Below are 21,169 nucleotides of genomic sequence, written 5' to 3'. Positions count from 1 at the left end.
AAAATTTAAATAAAATAAAATACAATAAAATAAAATACAATCGAATAAGCTTAAACTAAAAATAGGTTAAGGTGACCAATGTTAAATTGAAATGAAAAATACATGGTGAAAGACCAGGTACCAGGCGTAGAGGTACCATGCTGTGGTCTGTTTAGAGCGCATCTATCATGTACACACTGTGGAGGTCCCTATTTTGTGAGCTGAGCTAACATTCAATCTACAGTATAAATTCACTAGGAACAGTTTACATCACCGCGACAAGAAGTAAAGATAATAGGATGTAAGGGTGGTCAATACAACCAGATGTAAGAGAATCATACTAATAAAAGTGATCGTGGTCGCTGACAGACACATATGCATAAGTTGTTCTGTAAGCTGAATATTTGCTCTCACCTACAGTGTCTTTAAAAAGCATTTTCTCCTTTGTCATTCTGAACATTTTATTTTCTTACATCATGGAATCAAAATGGTTCTGCTTGGGAATTCTTATCACTGATCAACACAAATTACTGTAAAACATGTTTAATAAAACCAATTAATTGCAAATAGGTAACAGACAATATTGAATAAAATTGGTATGTACCCAACCCCTTTTTAATACTCGGCATAAGCAATTTTAGCTGCACTCTTAGCTGTGAGTCTCTACCAGTTTTGCACATCTAGAGGATCATGCTGCTATGATGCTATGAGATTAACTCATATTCCTCCAGAAAGTAAGCTCTAAAAATAGCACGTAAAGAAAGCTGATTGAAGATGCCTCCAGTTCTGCACCACTAGCATATACGCCATCTTTATGTCATGTGTACTTACCCCCACACTTACACTCAACCAGGTCATAAGCACACGAAACATGTTTTTAACATTTATTTTTAGAGCAAAAAAAACGCATTTGCTATTAGGTTTGATTTAAAGAAAGAACCCTCTATACTACAACAGGGATAATCGTCCTACTCATGAACGAATGAAAGTAGCAAAAATTTCAATTAAAAAAAGTCCCCAAAATTAGGGGATAGTATATATAGGCCTGAGTAAAGAAGGAAGCTTCAGAGGTGAATCCGCAATCAGCTGCGGCCAGCAAGTGTTGTCAACATCATCACACCACCAGTGTGTATCTCTACCAGCCCACTGCGCCCCCGTGTCAGTCTATCTTCATTCATAATTGCACAAATACGCCTTTACTGTACTCAATCTGCATTTGTCTGCTCCTTTCCATCCCCTGTTCTGTCTCTCCAAGTGTAAGAAGTCACAAGTACCAAATATGTGTTTGCATTTTTTGCGAGCATGTCTAATACTAATTTGTATATTTTACACTAAACTGACGAGTATGTGTCAAACTTTGATTGAGCCCCCTAGACACTTCAATTTTCCCCAATTTTTCTTTGCAGTATTTCTTAAATTCCATTAGGTTGATGGAGACCATTGGCAAACAGCAATTTTCAACTCATTCTACAGATTCTCAATGGGATTTCACTGTGCCACTTGTATTTAATATTCTCCAATGTAGCTTTAACTTTATGCTACGGGTCACTGCTCTGTTGTGCTCTAAATCTTCTAACAAGTCCAATGTCTCTTGCAAAGTACAGCAACTTTTGCTCCCAGATGTGTCTATATCTTTCCCAATCCATTTTGTGCTGAATTTTCTCAAGCTTTCCAAACACTGAAGCAGAAAGACAGTATTATGATCCCGCAACCATGCTTCATGTGAGGGACAATGTTCTTGGAATGATGAACAATATGTGTAAATCAAATAATTGGATGAAGTAAACTAAATTGATTAATATTGTTTTATCGTGTGATTGCGATTAGTACACCACGTGTAATGACGCAATCACACACACATTTACATTCGCACTTATACTTGTAAATAATACACATTTATTAAGGTTCCAATCCATCATCATCATCATCATCATCATTTATTTATATAGCGCCACTAATTCCGCAGCGCTGTACAGAGAACTCATTCACATCAGTCCCTGCCCCATTGGGGCTTACAGTCTAAATTCCCTAACATACACACACACACAGACAGAGACACACAGACATAGACAGACACACAGACTAGGGTCAATTTGTTAGCAGCCAATTAACCTACCAGTATGTTTTTTGGAGTGTGGGAGGAAACCGGAGCACCCGGAGGAAACCCACGCAAACACGGGGAGAACATACAAACTCCTCACAGATAAGGCCATGGTCGGGAATTGAACTCATGACCCCAGTGCTGTAAGGCAGATGTGCTAACCACTATGCCACCGTGCTGCCCGCAGCAATTATTAGTAAAATGTATTAAAGATTATTTATACATAGGTAAAACTACATTAAAGGTATCTAAGGCTCAGGATATAGTAAATGTATTATGTTTAGTGTAATTTTGATCTGCACATTACCATCAGGAATCCGCTACTATTAGTGAAGCGATCGCTAGTTCTGGAAGATAAAGGATTAATGCTCAAAATGATATTGTATTTGGAATACAAATAGGTTGGTTTAAACTGGTTCCCTTAGGCACACGTGCTCAGTTGTTGGAGTGGGCTGGCCCCCAATTTATTGGCGGAATTCTTTGAGCTAACCTATGATTTGCATTTTACTGGACTGACCTGACATGACCCCTGGACCAATGTAGAAAAACCTTAGTTTATCTTTGTGTACATTGTGACATCATTACTGGTTTTTTGTAAGCAAGCCCTGGGCCATTGTTAAATCTCTCTCTTCCTGACTACAAGGCTGAACATGGAACTGGGCCCAGGACGCGCTTGCAAAATTGTAATGTATTCGGTTTTACACTTTGCTGTTTATTGTTACACCTTTTATGCTTCTTCATGGCTTGCTGTAAATCCTGCTATCTTTTGCTATTAAATCCCTTTGTGCATTGGAACCACAATAATCGCATTGGACAATGTTTGGTAGCGACAAAAAGAACAGTCCAAATATTAGGCTTGAGGCAAAGATAGCTCCTAGCTTTGAGACAAAAACGTTCAGTCATGGTCTCCCAGTCTTCCTTCACTTGGTAGGTGGATCTCCTACATCCTGTAGATGAGATTTAATGTGAGTTTTTTTTAAAAAAAATGTGGGTTTTTTTGCCACCCTCCCATTAGGTGCAAATTTGTGAAGTGCCCTGGCTATTGTTTTTTCATGGACAGTTTCCCACTTCTCTGCAAAGTAAGACTCAGAGTTGTAATCCTCTTGGTGTCCTCCATAACAAGTGTCCTTCTTGCACAGATGGTTAGTTTTGGAGGAATGCCTGTTCCAGACAAATTCACATTTGTGCTATATGCTATCCATCTCCTTTTGATGGACTTGACCGTGTTTTGATGATATTAAAAGTCTTTGAAATCTTCATATATACTTCCCTTGTTAGCTCTTTTCAATAACATTTCTCATATTTTGTTTGAATATTCTTTGACATTCATGATAAAGTTCTTATTTGGAAATGCACTAAGAGTGATTTATTTATTTTTAAATAAATCGAAACACTTTAGATGTAATGTTTATTCGTGGTCTCAAATCAATTAATTATGAGACCTCTCAAGACAACTAATTGTATCTTATATAGGTGTATTAGAGCAAAGGGGGAGAATAATTATGTAACCAGATATTGATTGCAATTTATAATTATGAAATAGGTTTAGAGATATTATTATTTTTTCTAGACACTGTGTCTGTGTGCTACATGCCAAAGCAGACAGAAATTTCCCTGCATGCAAAAAGACATAACATTTGCACCCCTTGCATAGCAAAATGGTTTGCACCCTCAGCTGAATTTGAACAAAACTCTGAATACGCTTAATTATTTCTAGTTCTCGCTCTCTGTGGATGCACTCCCAGGTGGAATATATTTTTCACTTTTCCTATTGACTAAGGCTCCTGGCCGTCATAGAAAGTCTTCCTAAATGATGTATAATTCGCAGCAAATGTTAATAAACATCAATGGCTATCAATCGCATTAAAACATTGTGTGTGTTATTTTAAAATAATATAAATTGTTTCAATAAATTGGAAGGATATGTTTGCATGCCTTGCAGCAGTCAATGAGCACTAGTGGTTATCTGTATGTAATCGATCTGTTATTTGCAAACACCAATATTCCTATGACCTCTGGGATCAGAGCGATCTTACAAGCACAACAGTTTGGGATAATGTACACAAATTCCAAATCATTCCCTCTTACCTTATCATCAGTGAGCACTTATGTACCACTAGAATTGCAGAACAAGGAGACACTGAACTATCTTTGTTTTCACACTCTAAATAAATTTCTGCAATACAGCCGAATCAACAGGATTCAATTGTAGCTGGACTTTTCTAGAGCTATCTGTTGCAATAGTAAAACAATTTATTTTACCAATTTTACACTTTGTTCCAGTTCATTATTTCTCTGCTTTTGGTTGTTTTGAGTCCCCATAAAACCTTGTGGAGCGAATCTCAGAAATTGAATTCACAGACCTCTGTATCTAGTGCTGTGCCCAGGGGCCATTTGATTTGGCTCCTAGACACATGATCAATAAAATACACAGCTCAATCTGAGGACTGTGTTCCCTAATGTAGAAACACTGCTATTAATGTTTGTAAAGATGTTCCATCGCTAATGATGAATGAACCACTTAAGTTTCTTTCGAACAACAATAGTTTGGGCGGTAGAAATAGGGAGTATTGTTTGTTATGAAACAAAGTCATCTCAATATACTGTAATTAAGAGCATTTTAATTCCATTTCATGTTGGAGAGGTAATGGTGGCTGCCAATCGCCAGCATGGCTGTGAACACAATATTATAGACTGATTGAACTTTACAAATTACTTGTACAGTTTAAATCCCTACTTCACTTGCCTGAACTATGGGGTCCCTTCAACTGTCGTGATCCTTGATAACCACAATGGATGGCTCAATATCCAGGGTAGGTCCCAGTGGAAAACTGTATCAGTGGCAGATCCTACTGTGTCATTATATTGCTTCAGGCAGCTGAAACAATTTATGTTTCATAGTCACAACACAATAACTATGGATGCTGGAACTTTGTAGCCGACAGCAAGAAGCAGCTCAATGAAATGAGAGGAGGTGGGTCCAGCACAACCTTCCACCCTGTAAATCAAACTTTTATTTTTTGTAGACCCAATTTCACCAGGAAACCCAACAGCATAGAAGAAGTGGTTCCCAGAGTATGAACCAAAATATAATCACAAAATGTGAAATTAGCTTTTAGTGAATGAAAGCCTCAGACTCCATAAAATTTTAGGGCATTAGGTCATTTGGGTCAGATTGAAGATGTAGCCTCCAACTGGAACAACAGAGTTGGCAGAATTATACTAAAGTTAACTTATTAAACTATACCATCACAACATTAACATGTAAGGTATGTCATTACCCCTATACTTCTTTATTAATTAAGTATTGCTGCGATCAATTTAATATACCGCATGTTCAGCTATGTAACATAAAACTGATAAAATATCAATGAAACATTTCAACAAATAAAACTGATGAATTTTCAGACGTTCATATACAAATAAATAGAGATAGGCGAATTGATTTGGACAACTGTGAAAGAGATGTGCCATTGGCGAATTCATTTGCAAAGCATTATGGAAGACATTTAGCAGGGCAAAACAGTCGCTCAGCAGCACAAAAACAGCTCTGGACCCTCTGTATGCCTCAATTTGCACAAATTTGGCTGAATTGTAGATAACAGAATTTCTGGGTCTTGATACAACCCTTGCATGTCCTTAATGTGCACTGAACCGACCATCAGGATGCTCAGGTGCAAAATAAAGATGATTTTCTTACCTTTCTGATTTATCTTCTCCCTTATTTTTACACAGTTTACTCCATAACTACACTAGTGGTACAACAATTAGGGGTACAGAGGGTACAGCATCTACAGGTCTAAGGGTCTTGCTGGCAACAGCTGTGTGTGAGCAAGGACACACGCTTGAGAAAAAACAAGCCCGTGCTCGGTATATCCCACAATATATGCGGCACCAGCTGCTTGGAAATAAGCCCGCTCTCGGTATATCCCATATTGTATATGGTACCAGCTGCGTGGCAATATAAATGCCCATATATGTATACAAAACAAAACAGACACACGCTTGGTCAAACATTGTTCACATCTCTTCGATCTCCTTAGATTGTACGCTCCTCTGAGCAGGGCCATCTCTCCTCCTGTTTCCACCACTTCTAACTCTGCTCTCCAGCTACTTAGCCCTCCTCCTCGAGGGTCCTCCACCCCACGTCCACTCTCGCTCCCTCATCCCCCCTGGGGGTCTCCCTGTCTTCCACGCCCTCCTTCTTGGGCCCCATCATTTGCGGATCCTCCCTCCCCTTTCCCCGCCCTCTCTAGCTGTGCATTGAGCTTACTGAGTTACTGTGCTTACTGTTTACTGTACTGTGCTTTCTCCCATTGTATTGTAATTTGTTTGTCCCTGTACGGCGCTGCGGATGCCTTGTGGCGCCTTATAAATAAAAACTAATAATAATAATAATAATAATGATAATAATAATCTCTTACAGGGGAAAGTATCTTTTCAATTACTATTATATAATAAATCCTTAAAATATCTTGCCCTTTTAAACGTTGACTTAGGTAAGATAGATAAAATGATACAAAATTTCTTTCTATAGCAAATACCAATTCCTGTTAAGAATATGTTTTATTTCTCAAGCCTATGAATTATAAAATGAGCTATAGAACTACTATTCTCGCACAACAACGCATCAATAACTTATGTAAAGCAGTAAGCATTTGTCTCTATAGTACAGTTATTTGCCGTGTCTGATGCTCCAGCTGAATCAGCGCCATCTCTCACCAATATGCTATGTGTACCTTGTATTTTTTACTGGACTAGAAGGAGGGTATTTGTCTATACAGGTTGATAGGATATCAATAATGAGAAAACAGGGCATGGAAACCCTGTATATGTTGTGTAAGACTGAGAAAAACAGATAAAGGTGATAATGATCATGATGGCGGGGATGATGATGATCAGAGGGGGAACTAGCTAGCTGTAGGCCCCGGTGCAGGGAGGCGGGGAGGAGGGAACCGGGGCCCCTGACCCTCTTCATCTGCCATGCAGCGGCCCCCATTCTCACCATGGGCCCCGATGCACGGCACCTACCGCACCAATGGTAGTTCTACCATCTACTTTCTGGTAGGAACATGTATGTTTTTATATAATAAATATTACTAGTTACTACTTTAGAGATGTTCCTTTTGTTCTTTCTTCTATGACCATTCGTGGAGATGTTTGATGAAAAAGATCATCACTTTTGAAGTGCAAATTTTCAAGAATCCGTGGTGTAAGTAGTACCCCCTGCGGAAAAATTCCCACGATATTTGAGGATACAGAATTTCACTTAGTGGAATATCCTTTTATGAAACACTATTGTCGGTGAAGGCTCATCTTGGTTCTATAAGCCATACATTTGATACTTGTTAATTCTTATAGAATATTTTATACTATTCATTGTCTTACAGGATTACACTATTGTTATTTCTTCACTTCCCATTTATATGTGTATCGATGTTGGAAAGGAAAATAGTGAAGACAAACGCATATCATAACATCATTTAACATAAGTATTCATTTATTTTTGTCATATTGTTGTTTTACCATTTTTTGGGAGATCTCAGCACAGAAAAGACTCATTCAAACTTTGTATATTTATGTGAATCAAACCTTAGTGTATGGTTTAGAATTTGTCTATCTGCAGCAGTGAATTGTGAAGCGCTGTAAGGGTTGTATACTGTTTGTTACAGTTCTGCCACTGATGATAATGTTGTACCTATCAATTTCACTATTTTATTAAATGACTGTAGTTGGGCTTGTACCACCTCCACCCTCTCTATGTCCCTTCTTCCCTCAGTCCTTACCATGCACCTTTGTCTCTCTAAGCCTGTTGTTTTAGTGGTTGCAAATGTGTGATCCTAAGTTTTACTAGCAGAAGTAGCACAATGGTTCCATGTCATTATTGTACTCTGAAAGAAATGGCACCTAGGAGGGGATAAGGGGTTAATTGACATTTAAGCCTATGCTATTAACCCATACATTTTGATAGGATCTTTTTTTGTAAAAATTGTTGTTTGTTGCGGAGCCATTTCATTCCCACCTGGCAACTTTTAAATGATTTTGCTAAGCAATTAAACAATCAATTATATACAATATTATATACAATTTTCATTTTGAAGATATTGTTCAAAATGAGGTGAACTTTGAAAATGATAAATGATCAGGACCTGATTTTCAGTTTTTCACTAGACATTTGCATTTGTTTGCAAAATATAAATGTGAAATAAAAATAAGTTGCAAGTGAAAATTATTTTACGGTTGTCATGTGTTGGCTGCCCGTACACTTTTATTCCAGTTGCAAGAGATATCCAAGGTGCAATTAGTTCATCTGAATATCTCCTACAGTCAGACAGCTCATATTTTCCATGTCAGTAATAATTTCTTTATGAAATTATTTTGCCCGGAGACTAAAAATTTACCTGCTAAGATTGATTTAAAATATACTGCATACACATAAAAGCATGCTAGCCTATACTATATTATAGTTGCATACTAAGTCAATCAATGCTTAGTAAATTTTTGAAGAGATACAGAAATTCATGTATCGCCTTGTATGACTAAAGAGGGGTAATAAATAATCATTATTCCATCTCTGGACATTTTGACCCTTTGCTCACCAGTGTCAAGTAGCTTCAGTTGTATATTCATTTTATTGTAAGCCATGCGCTTTAACATAGAGAATGTGGTTACTATTCGTTTATAGTAACTTTGGAATCACTAAAAGTATTATATTGCTCACAATTAGCTTGATTTAAACAGCAGGTGTGTTACTGATTATTCTGGCCCTGCACTAAGGTTAGGTACACACTACAGGCTTTTCAGCCAACTATTGGGCCAAACCCACAATAAACGACCATTTGCCCCGATATCGCATTATTGTGTATACTTGCACAATGAACAACAGTTGTTCCAAAGTACCAATCGTCGTTTCATTTGATTGTTCAGCAAAACTATAAATCTCGTTCCAACTTCCTACCAATCCTGCAGTGTGTAGGTAATCACGATTGATTGCTCGACCAACTGCCGATAGTCCCTCAAGCAGCAACTCCTTCCTGGGCGTGTATATTTAAATTTCTGATGTTGTCTCTATCGTCCCCGGTCTCAGAACATCAGTCAAATGGGAATAATGTGCTTTAAATAGATGAGCAATATTAAACCTGTTTTACACGCTACATACCACATTTATCTGCTCCTGTATGCAAGCGTGTACAACAGGTATTCTTATCACATGTGAAAATACATATTCTCATTAAAGAATCATTTATTTCCTGATCTGACTTGTGTCCATCTAATTGATTTTGCATTAGTACATTTAATTAATTATAAAATACAATGCCATAATATTTATATATGTATGTATATTGATTGTACATATTAGGGCCAGTGAAACCTCTATGTGTATAGAACTTTCTTACAGTAATGGGTGAGTAGCTAGCAATTCATATAGATGCGTATTGCATATGTTTCCTTGCATAATTAGACACATGTTTCCTTCCTGCCTGGTCCAAACAATCAGAGCTGTGTATTGCATAGATCAGGGCCATCTTAACAACATCACGGGCCCCCGGGTAAAGCAGTGCATCGGGGCCCCTATATATATTATATATTATATATCTATAATATAAATGTCTAGTTGCGTGTGTTAGTCTGTCTGTGTGTGTGGAAAAAATAAAACCAAGCTGCAGCGCCATCTGCTGGGCGGAGTTATACACTGACCTACTAAATTCTTAGTGTGTGTGGAAAAAAAAATTCAGAAAGGGCTGAAATTTGGTATACTAAGATGTTTTTAATTTGTTAATTTAATTTGTTAATTGTTAAAAGTGTTTATAAAAATTTAAAAAAAAAAATATATATATTTCTTGAAGGAGAAGTGACAGTTGGGAGTGGTTGGTGGTTGCCGGGGGTGACAGTGGGGAGTGGTTGGTGGTTGAGGCCTGGGCTATGGTCCAAATGCATGACAAGAACCTTTTTAACACCTTAAGTAGCTTGATTTGACTAGAATGCATGAGTATCATGCACGGGTTAACTTGTATATATATATATATATATATATATATATATATATAAATATATATATATATATATGTATATACAAATATAAATATATATATAGGGGCCCCGATGCACTGCTTTTTTTAAATGTACTCGCTCAGTGACCCTTGAAGTTTTTCTTTTGCAGGATTTTATGTTTTCAGGATTATTTATTCTTATTAAGAGCCTTGCCTATGGGGCCCCCTTGCCCGTGGGGCCCCCGGGCACCTGCCCATCGTGCCCAATGGAAAAGATGGCCCTGGCATAGATGTGTATTGTATATGTCACATTGGATCATTTTTCACCTGCATCCACCCTGTGTGTCTCCCAAAGACCATAGATGTGTATTGGATATGTTAATTTTTTTTCCTGTCACTTGCAAGTCTGTCTTTCTTGCAAGTGCACCAAATAAAACCACAAAGTTGTTATCAAAAGCATTTATTTTTATTTTTAAACAATATCCACAAACATATTTGACGTTCGCCCTGGCTACTGCATTCTAACATTACTCTCTCAGATATTTAAGACAATTCCAGGTAAAATTTCTCCAGTTGGTAGAACTTTTTCTGATTGAAAGAAAACTGATGTTTGCTTTCAATTCTTTAAAATATTCGTTCATCTTTTCCAACATCTGGACCACACCTTTCCCATCACCGGAAGTAGTGTTAATGTTACTGTCTGTTGCATCTTTCTCTCCTTCTGAGCTTTCATCAGATATGATGATGGTCTCTATACGAGGAAAGTAACAGTATTTTAATGATGTTTAACGAAGATATGTAACACAGCTACATTTTTACCAGAGGGACTACTACTACTATTTGCTCACCTTGGTCACTGCTCCAATTCCTATCTCTGTGACTTCTTTCTGTAAATAGATGTCAAAGTTTTACTAATCATATTATTCCTTATTGTTATTAAATACTAACACCGTTTACTAACTAGTTTTAAACATTTTTAATAACCACTTTTAATACTCACTTTTTTTAGTGTTCCTTCAGATTCTCATAAACCTTCTTTGTTCTTTCATTTTAAAGTCGGACCACTGTTTTTGGATTTGGAATTTTGTCCTTTTTTCCCCCGAGTTTATCTCTGATCTGATTTATGAGTCTTCGGTATTTTCGCTTTTGACAGTCACAGTCTTGCTGGTCCAACAATCTCACCATCATCTCCATTTCCCTTGGGCTCATTGGCTTTGCTCTTTGAATGTCCGCCAATCGAATTCCTGCTTCTCCATTCCCCTCCACTCCTCCATCAGTTCTGTCAATTTTCTCCTGCACCTGCTGCTAATCCGCCATCTTCTCTCGTACCACTCTCACCAGACTGACTCCTTTATAATTATTATAGATGCAGACATGGCCGTTCGCAGTTGGTATGGAACAATCACGGCAGCTACAGGAGCAGAATGGAGCATTGTGGGTGAACATTCATTCTCGTATAATAACCTCGTATTTGCAGGTGTGCCAGAAATAATTTGCCCTGAACTTTCCGTAGCATATGAACGGATACCACAAACGATAAACAGAAGAGATATGGCCAACAGGGCGCTGATGTCGTGTGCATAGAGATTTAACTAGTGGAGAAAATATTCAATCTCTATGTACAAGAGATCAACACAGTATTGCCATATCTCTTCTGTGTATTGTATGTTTTCTCAAAGGGTATATGGGTAGAGCCCTTACTGATATAGGCATTGGCTGCAGATTTCTTTGTGCGCAGCTAGTCACTACTTACATTGGATACCACAAATGGTTTACCTGATTTCATTGCTATTACAGCAAGGTAGACACTTTATGGCATGAGACCTTCTGTAGTTTTCGTTTTGGGGTGTATATGTAAAATATGGTTTGTTTTGTTTGCACAGGAATGTTTATATGTTTTGTTTAGTGGTACGTATGTTAATCTATTAATATATGAGTGTTTATTATTATTAGTGTTAATTATTATTATTTATTATTTATACCACTAGATGTTTACACTTTTTGTTTACTTTTTGTGTGTATAGAAACCTGACAATATATGTTGTTCATTTTTTCTTAGAAAATAATTTGCCATTACATCAGACTGAAATGTAGAGTTAATGAGGAAGTTCATTGAGGTCTACAGAACCCATAGCTGGAAAACAAAATGCAAAGAATGCTCAAACAGGGAGCAGAGGAGTGCAGCTTTGGAAGATGTACCTTCCAATTTACCCCGGAGCAACTGTAGAGTGGGCGAAGGGGAAGATATAGAACCTTAAGACTATATTTAAAAAAAGAACTGAACAAGATTGAGGCCTCCAAAAACTCAGGGATAGAGACTGATGATGTGTTTGTGCTCAAGTTGTGGTACTTTGACCTTCTGTGCATCACCCACGATGAGGAAATTGCTAGATAGTCATAGGCAAACCGAGGGGGGATTTCCTAGTGCCTGAAAACCCCCCTCCAAGCCTGGGGCACTATATAATTGGGGTGGCTGGACCTTGCTCCCACTTCACACGGCTCTTCTTGAAAAGGTAGAGTGCATGCACCTAACAGTAGTGCACGCAGCATTGCCCATGTATATTATGGGGATAGGAAGAGTTGGAGAGCAGCCAAGCACTCTCTAAAATTATAACTATGCCCCCATGCATGCTGGCCATGCCCACTGGTGGCGTGGTGTGGAAACCCCCCCTACAAATTCTGCGTTTGCCCCTGAAAGTCCACCTGCAACATGGAGACGGAGAATAAATCCACACATGAACTTGTACTATACAGCTCCCTTAGGCTTTTACTTGTATTTTATTTTATAATAATTTTTTCTTTAATATTTTGATATGTTTTTTGTTTGCCCTATTTAAGTTAAAATATATGTACTGCTTTCCCTTATTCTGCCAATCTCTGGCTTGCACACCAGAGATGGGTCTCATACCCCTGTAGACCTAAATCAATGTTTGCCCTTAATTCTCATAAATATTCGTTCCGCTTTCCCCTCTTTCCCATCTTCAACCCATCTCTGATCTGCAGAGTTGGGTTCCATATCCCAACAGCACATAGGTAAAAAGCAGTGCTTATACATCTCTAGAGTTTTTTGTACTGTATATTTTGTTTGTGTGGTTTATAATATATTAATATGTTTAGTTTCTATCTCAATAAAAAAATATTTTTTAAAAAAAACAAATTTATCTTTTTACCAACCTTCATATTTTATGCAAATTTTACGATAGTATCACAAGTCTCAGATATGATCAAATCCAGAGCTTGGGGTGACAAGCTGGAACAGCTACTGGAATGTGGGATCATTCATCTTCAGGAAATTCCTGAAGTCATCAGATTTCTTGTCCTGTATCTCCTGTAGCAGGGGCACATGAGAAAATGAGTAACTTCTCTGGAACCACTCTTTGGTCAAAGAGGTCAGACTCTTTCTTCTTCTTTCCCTCCGGGTCTGTGCTTGCAGTGTTCTTGCCATAGCGAGTAGCAAAAGACCATGATGAAGAGTATAATAATAATCTATTATTTTATATCTCATTTTATAATATATATCAGAATTCAGCCATAGTTAAATGAGCACACTGAATGTGCACATACAATCCCTTCCTCCACCTGATACTATGGAACTTGAATACCCGAGAAACAAGGTTTGAGCAGTTGGTCAAATTAACATGTGAAAGGCTGTGGTCTGTTTCCTGTGGAAAGGAAAACTACGCCCACAAGAAAGGTTTTTGATCTCATGTAACAAGGGAAGTGAAGAGCACTTGCTGGCTGTTTTTCTACCTGGGAGGACACACATGGCCGAACTACTCGAATGCAATAGTGGTTTGTATAAGGGGCTGGAGAGGCCATTTATATTAGAACCTGGCTAGCAGGAAAAATGTTATAATGCAGTTTTGAATGGAATAAATGAAAGGTGAGTGAGTCTGGAAACATAGTTTAATGTGTTTTTGAATGGAAGATGGTTGACTAATGTTTTAATGGAATTTTGTTAGGTTATTTGAATGGAATTGTCTGAGTTTAGATAAAATAGAGTTAGTGAAGACTTTGGTTTGGTATGGATAGTGTTACATAAATGCATGCCTTGTAATAATGTTGCAATGCTGTATAGATATAACATAGGTAATGGTATTCTGTTAGCCTGATTTGTATGTGATTATGTAGTTTAAGAAGAATTGGGCCCTGTTGCTATGAAAGTTACATTGGCAGTAAATTAGGCCATTACAAGCACATGTGCGTAAGATGGCTGACAATGTATTGATTCCTGTAATACTATACAATTCCTGGAGTTCCTGTTATATTTAGGATGAATTGTTGGTTCAAATGGTAGCATTTGTGACTGTTGCAAAAGATATTTAGAATAGATGTCTCTTGTGTAAAATAGATATTTGTATTGGATATACAAGTATATTATTAGAGGTTTAAAAACTGGACCCTGCTCATTGATAGTGTTGTTGAAGGGAATGTTGATAGTGAATAATGGCTGTCTGAGATAAGTGAAATGAAATGATTGAGGAATAAATGTGGTAGACTATGTGAGAATATTTGGAAGGTTAAAATGTATGCTTGAGTGTGTGTCCCTCTCTCCCCACTGGTCTCCCCCCTCCTCCCCCTACACACACACAATGCATTCACACACCTGCAACAATAGGTAAAGCTTAACATACACACATTCACACACCTTTAGACAATAAATGTAATGTATTGCACCAAAATCTATACTTTCTGTAAAATATTGTTATGCTGTTTACTGTTTTATAATATATACATACGTTTTATAATTAGAATGTTAATAATATATTTTTTGCATAGTTTTTCTTGAAGATATGAGCATTAGCTATTATATGAATATTGGTCCTGTGGATTTAAGGTAAAATAATAATTATTTCTTATGTTAAATCACAATTACCTTTGCGAGGAGTGGGTTGACGGTAATAGTCATATATAAATGGTATTAAATGGTCATCCATACATTTGCCAGATTATTAGAGAGATTAAAACAGACCAGAAACCCTTTTACAGACAACAATTGTTGCTCATATGTGTACATTATATTAAAATAAAATCATTAATGTGCAGTTGCAAACGAAAGTACACTATACACAAAGATATGTTATAGAATGAATGGCAATGACGCATTTCCTCTTCCTGAATCTGAGTTTGTGGGAGTTATGTGTTGCTGATGTTTGGCCGTTTTTCAACATTTCTTAGGCATATCGCTGCAGAGAAGCTATATATCAGTGTTGGCTAACCTTTGACACTTCAGGTATTGTGAAACTACAAGTCCCAGCCAATATATAGCTTCTTATTGCTGGAAGGGTATGCTGGGACTTGTAGTTTCACAATACCTGCTATATATCATTTCAGTGTGTACGAAATTACAATCTTTTGAGACAACGTTATACCTGACAAAAGTCATTGCCCAGGCAAAAGTCATTTAAAATGTGTAAAATGTGTAAAGTTTCTGCAGTGTGTACCCAGCCTAAAACAGTTGAATTAAGCTTTGATTTCTACCTCAACCTCTTGAGGATCAACTTCAACCAATGCCATCTTAGGATCAAATTATGGTGAAACAGTTTGTAAAAGAACTCCAAAATAGGACCAATGTCTATTGAACAGTTTATTTCTGCTTTAAAAAGGCGACTAATATAAACAGTATTCATCATTACACCAAAACCACCACCACCACCACACAACCCTAGAATAAATAACTTAACTCCCTTGTGCTAGTCTCCACTGAGAACCTGTTTCCCTATGGTTACAATGATTCATGTTCAACTGTTCGGCCATGCACACATGTCCACGTGGCAAAGAGAGTGAAATGATTTCTTCTCGTTCTCTTGCAGAATTGTTCCCATGGAACCTCTCTATAATAACAGCCGTGTGTTCCCATGATATTGTTTTTCATCATCATCATTTATTTATATAGCACCACTAATTCCGCAGCGCTGTTCAGAGAACACACTCACATCAGTCCCTGCCCCATTGGAGCTTACAGTTTAAATTCCCTAACACAGACACACACACACACACACACACTAGGGTCAATTTTGATACAAGCCAATTAACCCACTAGTATATTTTTGGATTGTGGGAGGAAACCAGAGCACACGGAGGAAACCCACGCAAACACGGGGAGAACATACAACCTCCACACAGATAAGGCCATGGTCGGAAATCGAACCCATGACCCCAGTGCTGTGAGGCAGAAATGCTAACCACTTAGCCACTGTGCTGCCCATAATTGGATTCTTCTATTCAAACTGTCTTGTATTTAGGTAAAAGTGAATATTTTATATTGCAAATGAATGAAGACCCTATTAATACCAAGATGGCCAAAATTTCACCTGGGAAAAAAAAAATTGGCGCTAGAAAGTATGGGTCAATCATGAGTGGAAAGACTTAAGTGGAGGCCGCAGTAAAGAAATTTTAATGCAATACTTTCAAGGAAAGCTGCCAAAAAGACAAGTGTGTTTGGAGAGGTGAAGCATTCACTGGGATTTTGCTGTTGCTGAATTCAGGAACAGATATTACATAAACAATGGAAATACTTAATTAGTCATTAGTAAACCATAACATCATCACACAATCTGCCAGATAGATCATAGTTATAAACAAAAAATAAGGCTGATTTAAATTGTATAAGACAACTTGGTCTATTGCTATTCCATCATACTAATAAAACATAATAGTAGTGTTTTATGGCTATTGTACCCAATATAAAAAAGTACATTTAGGGGCATATTCAATTGACGGCGGGATCGCCGAAAATCCCGCGCTCCAAAAATATTACCATTATTACGGTAATCCTGCGCGAGAAAACCGTTAATACGGTAATTTACTCGCTGAATTTTAGCTCGCGGCTCAGGGGGCTGCGAGCTGAAATTCAGCGAGATATTACTGTATTAACGGTAATATTTTTGGAGCGCGGGATTTTCGGCGATCCCACCGTCAATTGAATATACCCCTTGGTGTCTTCTTTTGTCCTCATGTATACCAATACAGTTCCTGGAATAACTGGTGACTTAGAGGGTTTTGCATGGTATAAGTTTATCTATCACATGCTCCAAGTGCAGATTCATGTCTAAGCAGTGCCTACTTGTATTCTTAAAATGTTCTGACTGTTTAACATGCATCTATTAGATGAGGTGCCTTTCTGTAGGTCAATATATAACAGGCTAATGAAGCAAAACAAGTAACCACTTATCTTTATTTAATAAGTTTAAATATGTACACAGAAAAGAAATGGAGACAGATAGACTTCGGGAGAAAACCAGTTTGTTTCATGCATTTCATTAGGTATTAAGACTGCATATACCACCTTCAGGGTGATTCTAACCAGCCCTCCTAAATGAATTTTGATGGGATCAGATGGTCAAGTTGAATGACTCTTTAAGCACCAAGCATATGCATTATAAAGCTACAGATATGGCCAGGGCCGCCATCAGGGGGGTATAGGGGGTACTGTTGTACCGGGCCCGGGCTCATCATGGGGCCCGGTACAACAGAGCAACACAAACTTACCTGGGGGCCCGCTGTCTTCCAGTCCTCTGGTCTCCGCTACTCTGCGCTGATGTCTTCAGCCTGGCTGTCACCATGACAGCCAGGCACTAGAATGAGATCGCAGGGGTGGAGGAATCATTCCCCCTGCGATCATGTGATCTGGCTGTCACAGGCACTGCTACTATGACTGGATCACTTATAAATAACTTCTGACATAAATTTATTTAAAGGAAATAGCGTAGGGCGCTTATTTATATATTTGCACATGCACTTATTTTTGATATTGTGTATATTTTGGTAAGGGAAATCTTTAATTTCTGAGACCAGGGGAAGAAATGTATTTCTTGTTTAACCTTGCTAGAGGAGATGCATTATTTATGGAGGTATATATCTGATACAATAAGCCTTTGTGCATGGAAGTCTATTGTCATGTGTGGAAATGGATTATTTGGGGTTTGTACCTTTCTTTGGGGAATGTGTATTCTGCAACTGTCTGAAGAAATGATTCATGTTAATTAGACCTTTTGACTTGCTAGTAGATTTCCTGCCTCTGAAATAAGATGCAGGAAATCACAGCAAGGTTTTTAGGATATCACAGATAAGTGTAAATATTGTTAGCTTTGCATTGCAGGTAAATCCATGTTTTGGTAAACAGTTTACATCCTGATTCTAAAAATAGCTCAGACCACAAGGGGGCTGGCTTACCCAATGAGGCTGTGTTCAAATGTGTATAAAAACTGTTTTGTATTAAAAGTTGTTCTTCTGATTTCATCTGACCTTAGCACTGGTACGTCCAATCAGTGTGACTGCAAATAAACATCATTTGCTTCAAAGACCTGCTTGAAAATATCTTTAATGCTGAAAATCCTGTGACCTACAGATTAGACCCAAAATCCCGGCTGTTTCGGAGGTTAGGAGCCAGATCTTCAGTACCATGACTCTGCCGCTATCCAGCAGCTTTGGCCAGTGTGATAGGCCAGGGGGGATCCATCCACAGCACCCTGATCCATAGAAAGCGGTCAGGGGTACCAGCCCAAGTGTACCAGCACGGGAGTACAATAGCAGTGACAGTTACCCAAAAGGAACGTGGTTCTGGGCACCATAAAGGAGCCCAGTCATGGCAGCAGGCTCCTACTCCTGCTGCAGAAGGGGCGTATTCTGACTAACGAAAGGGGACGGTGGCAAAGTAAGCCCAGCCGGTTCCCAGCAACAACAGACAGGGTGGCATAGGCGGTACATCCTGTCACAACTACTATTTATAGTTCACAATGGTTTCCATGGCAACTTTAATGTTGTGACTGTTGCGTCTATATGTCCCACTGAGTCGCATCCTACTTTAGCCAACATGCTGGAGCCCCATACTGCAGGGTGCCTGCAAGTGAGCTGAGGACTGAGAGAGGTCCACAGGCAGCCACTGAGAAGTGGAATCATAATCACAGGGGGTGGGGTGGGGTGTGGGCTAAAGGAATACCCATCTGCAGATACCACCATGGAAAATAGGGAGGTGTTAATAGATACAAATGCAGGGAGATGAGGGTGGCTAGAAGTCACTTCTGTCAGACTGGTCCAGGACTGTCTCTGTGTGGACATCAAGGCCTCTGCAGACTGTGTTTTTTTAATGGGTCTGCTAAAAGCAGGAAAGTATTGAGCTTAGTCCCCACCACATGTTTAGAGGAGTGAAAGACACTGGAGAGGCATAGGAGTGTGTACTTCTCTGTGTGGTAATGTTACATATTTTCCATTATTTTTTTGTGTTGTGAGTTTTATATACATATATAATAAAATGGTGTGTCTTTCATCTACTATATGTCTAATTGATTTGTTTAACCCACATTGAGATATCGCAAAGTCCAGGGGCAGACCAGACGACCAGCAGGGCAAATAGGGCTAAACATTACCCTGTAATCATCACAATTGTCACTCTTACTATTTGGACTTTAGAAAGAGAACTTTGTATGACTACTTTGGATAATCACCAGTTTTGAGCTTTGAATTAGAGATGAGCAACCCTCTCGAATTTCATATAAAAAATATTTGATTTTGTGTGAAAGTTCTACTGAAATGTTAAGGTCTTTATTTTGCATTTGAATAAATTCTGCAAAATAGATTTTATTAAAAGCATGTTGTAAATTTCCCTAGCATTTTAATTTTTAATGTATAATTTAAAAAAATATTTTTAAATGCTCAAAAACATTTTGCAGCAGAAAACTGGATACTGTAATGGTTTCTGTAGAAGAGCCATATAATGATGTATAAAACATCATAAAATGTATATTTATTGAGGGAAGGTAAAATATAGATACATCCTTTAAAATCATTGAATGAATAAAGGCACATTTGGAATATATTTGTTATAATCCTACTTGTTTTAGTACTTTCACGCCTGTATAGACATAGACAGCAACAGTGACACCTGCCTATAAAAGGTATTACCAAGCATTATAAACGAGCACCCTACCACAATTATAAATGTACTGATTTTTTTTTTTTTAAATAAAAACATTAGTAAAGTTCAGTTTTATTTATTTTTAAAGTACAAGGTAAAACACGTTATATTAATGTTAGCTCTGTTTTAATATTTAACTACTAAAAAGCTCACTTGCAAATTGCGATGAATAGACCCTTATGTGATAAAATTAGCAAAACAAGTGGAGTAAAATGCACTTTTCTAAGCTCCTATTTTACAGCGGAAATTCATTTCCTTCCATTTAACAAACTTCTTTACAGAGCTGTGGATTTTGAGATCTCTGCTAATTAGCCACATTATCTGATTACTGATTAAATAAATCCAAATAACACCAGAGCATTATAGGAAATCACAGAAAGATGAATGTATTACAGGATATTTATAGGCAAATCGTCTGAAAACATAATTGTGAAATTATAGCAAAAGTTGGAAATATAATAAAATCAGGTTGTCCTCAAGGGGATTTCAGCAATATAATTTTATGTTTTATTATACAGCTGGGTGGTGGATTACACTTTGCGGCTCATTCGAGTCAACAGACCATAAATCCTGCCTTGTGATCTGACCATCACGTGGTGACTCAATCTGTTTAGGGGGCCGCAACACATTCGTATACACAGTTCATATAAACGTAAATATAATCCCAAGAGTGTTAGGCTTGAAGCCTCACTTCACCATCTGCACGTGTGTTGCAGTATACCTGTTATTCACTTTCATCAGATCAGTTATTTGCTGCAGGAATATGTCAGTGTATTTAGATCTTTAACAATATTTTTTTAGATTTTTGAAATTAGGTGTAAACATATCTTTTTTTCATTCAAGTAGTGGTTGGTTTTAAAAAGTAATATGTACTGATGATGTGTACTTAATAGGTAGACATCATTGGCAACATTGCCGTGGTTCAAGACAGGGGTTTAACTAGAACTTTGGAGAGCCTCATAGCAAAGACATACAGGCTCCCGCAAGATTTATGCGGCATTTTGTGTTCAACTCTTTACTCTTACACTAGGGGCCTGATTCATTAAGGATCTTAACTTGAGAAAGTTCTTATTTCAGTCTCCTGGAGAAAACCATGTTACAATGCAAGGGGTGAAAATTAGTATTCTATTTTGCAAATAAGTTAAATACTGCCTGTTTTTTCATGTAGCACACAAATATCAA

The sequence above is a fragment of the Mixophyes fleayi genome, chromosome 8 (genome assembly GCF_038048845.1).
Source record: "Mixophyes fleayi isolate aMixFle1 chromosome 8, aMixFle1.hap1, whole genome shotgun sequence".
In the NCBI taxonomy this organism is placed as follows: domain Eukaryota; kingdom Metazoa; phylum Chordata; class Amphibia; order Anura; family Limnodynastidae; genus Mixophyes; species Mixophyes fleayi.
This window is presented reverse-complemented; position numbering follows the sequence as displayed.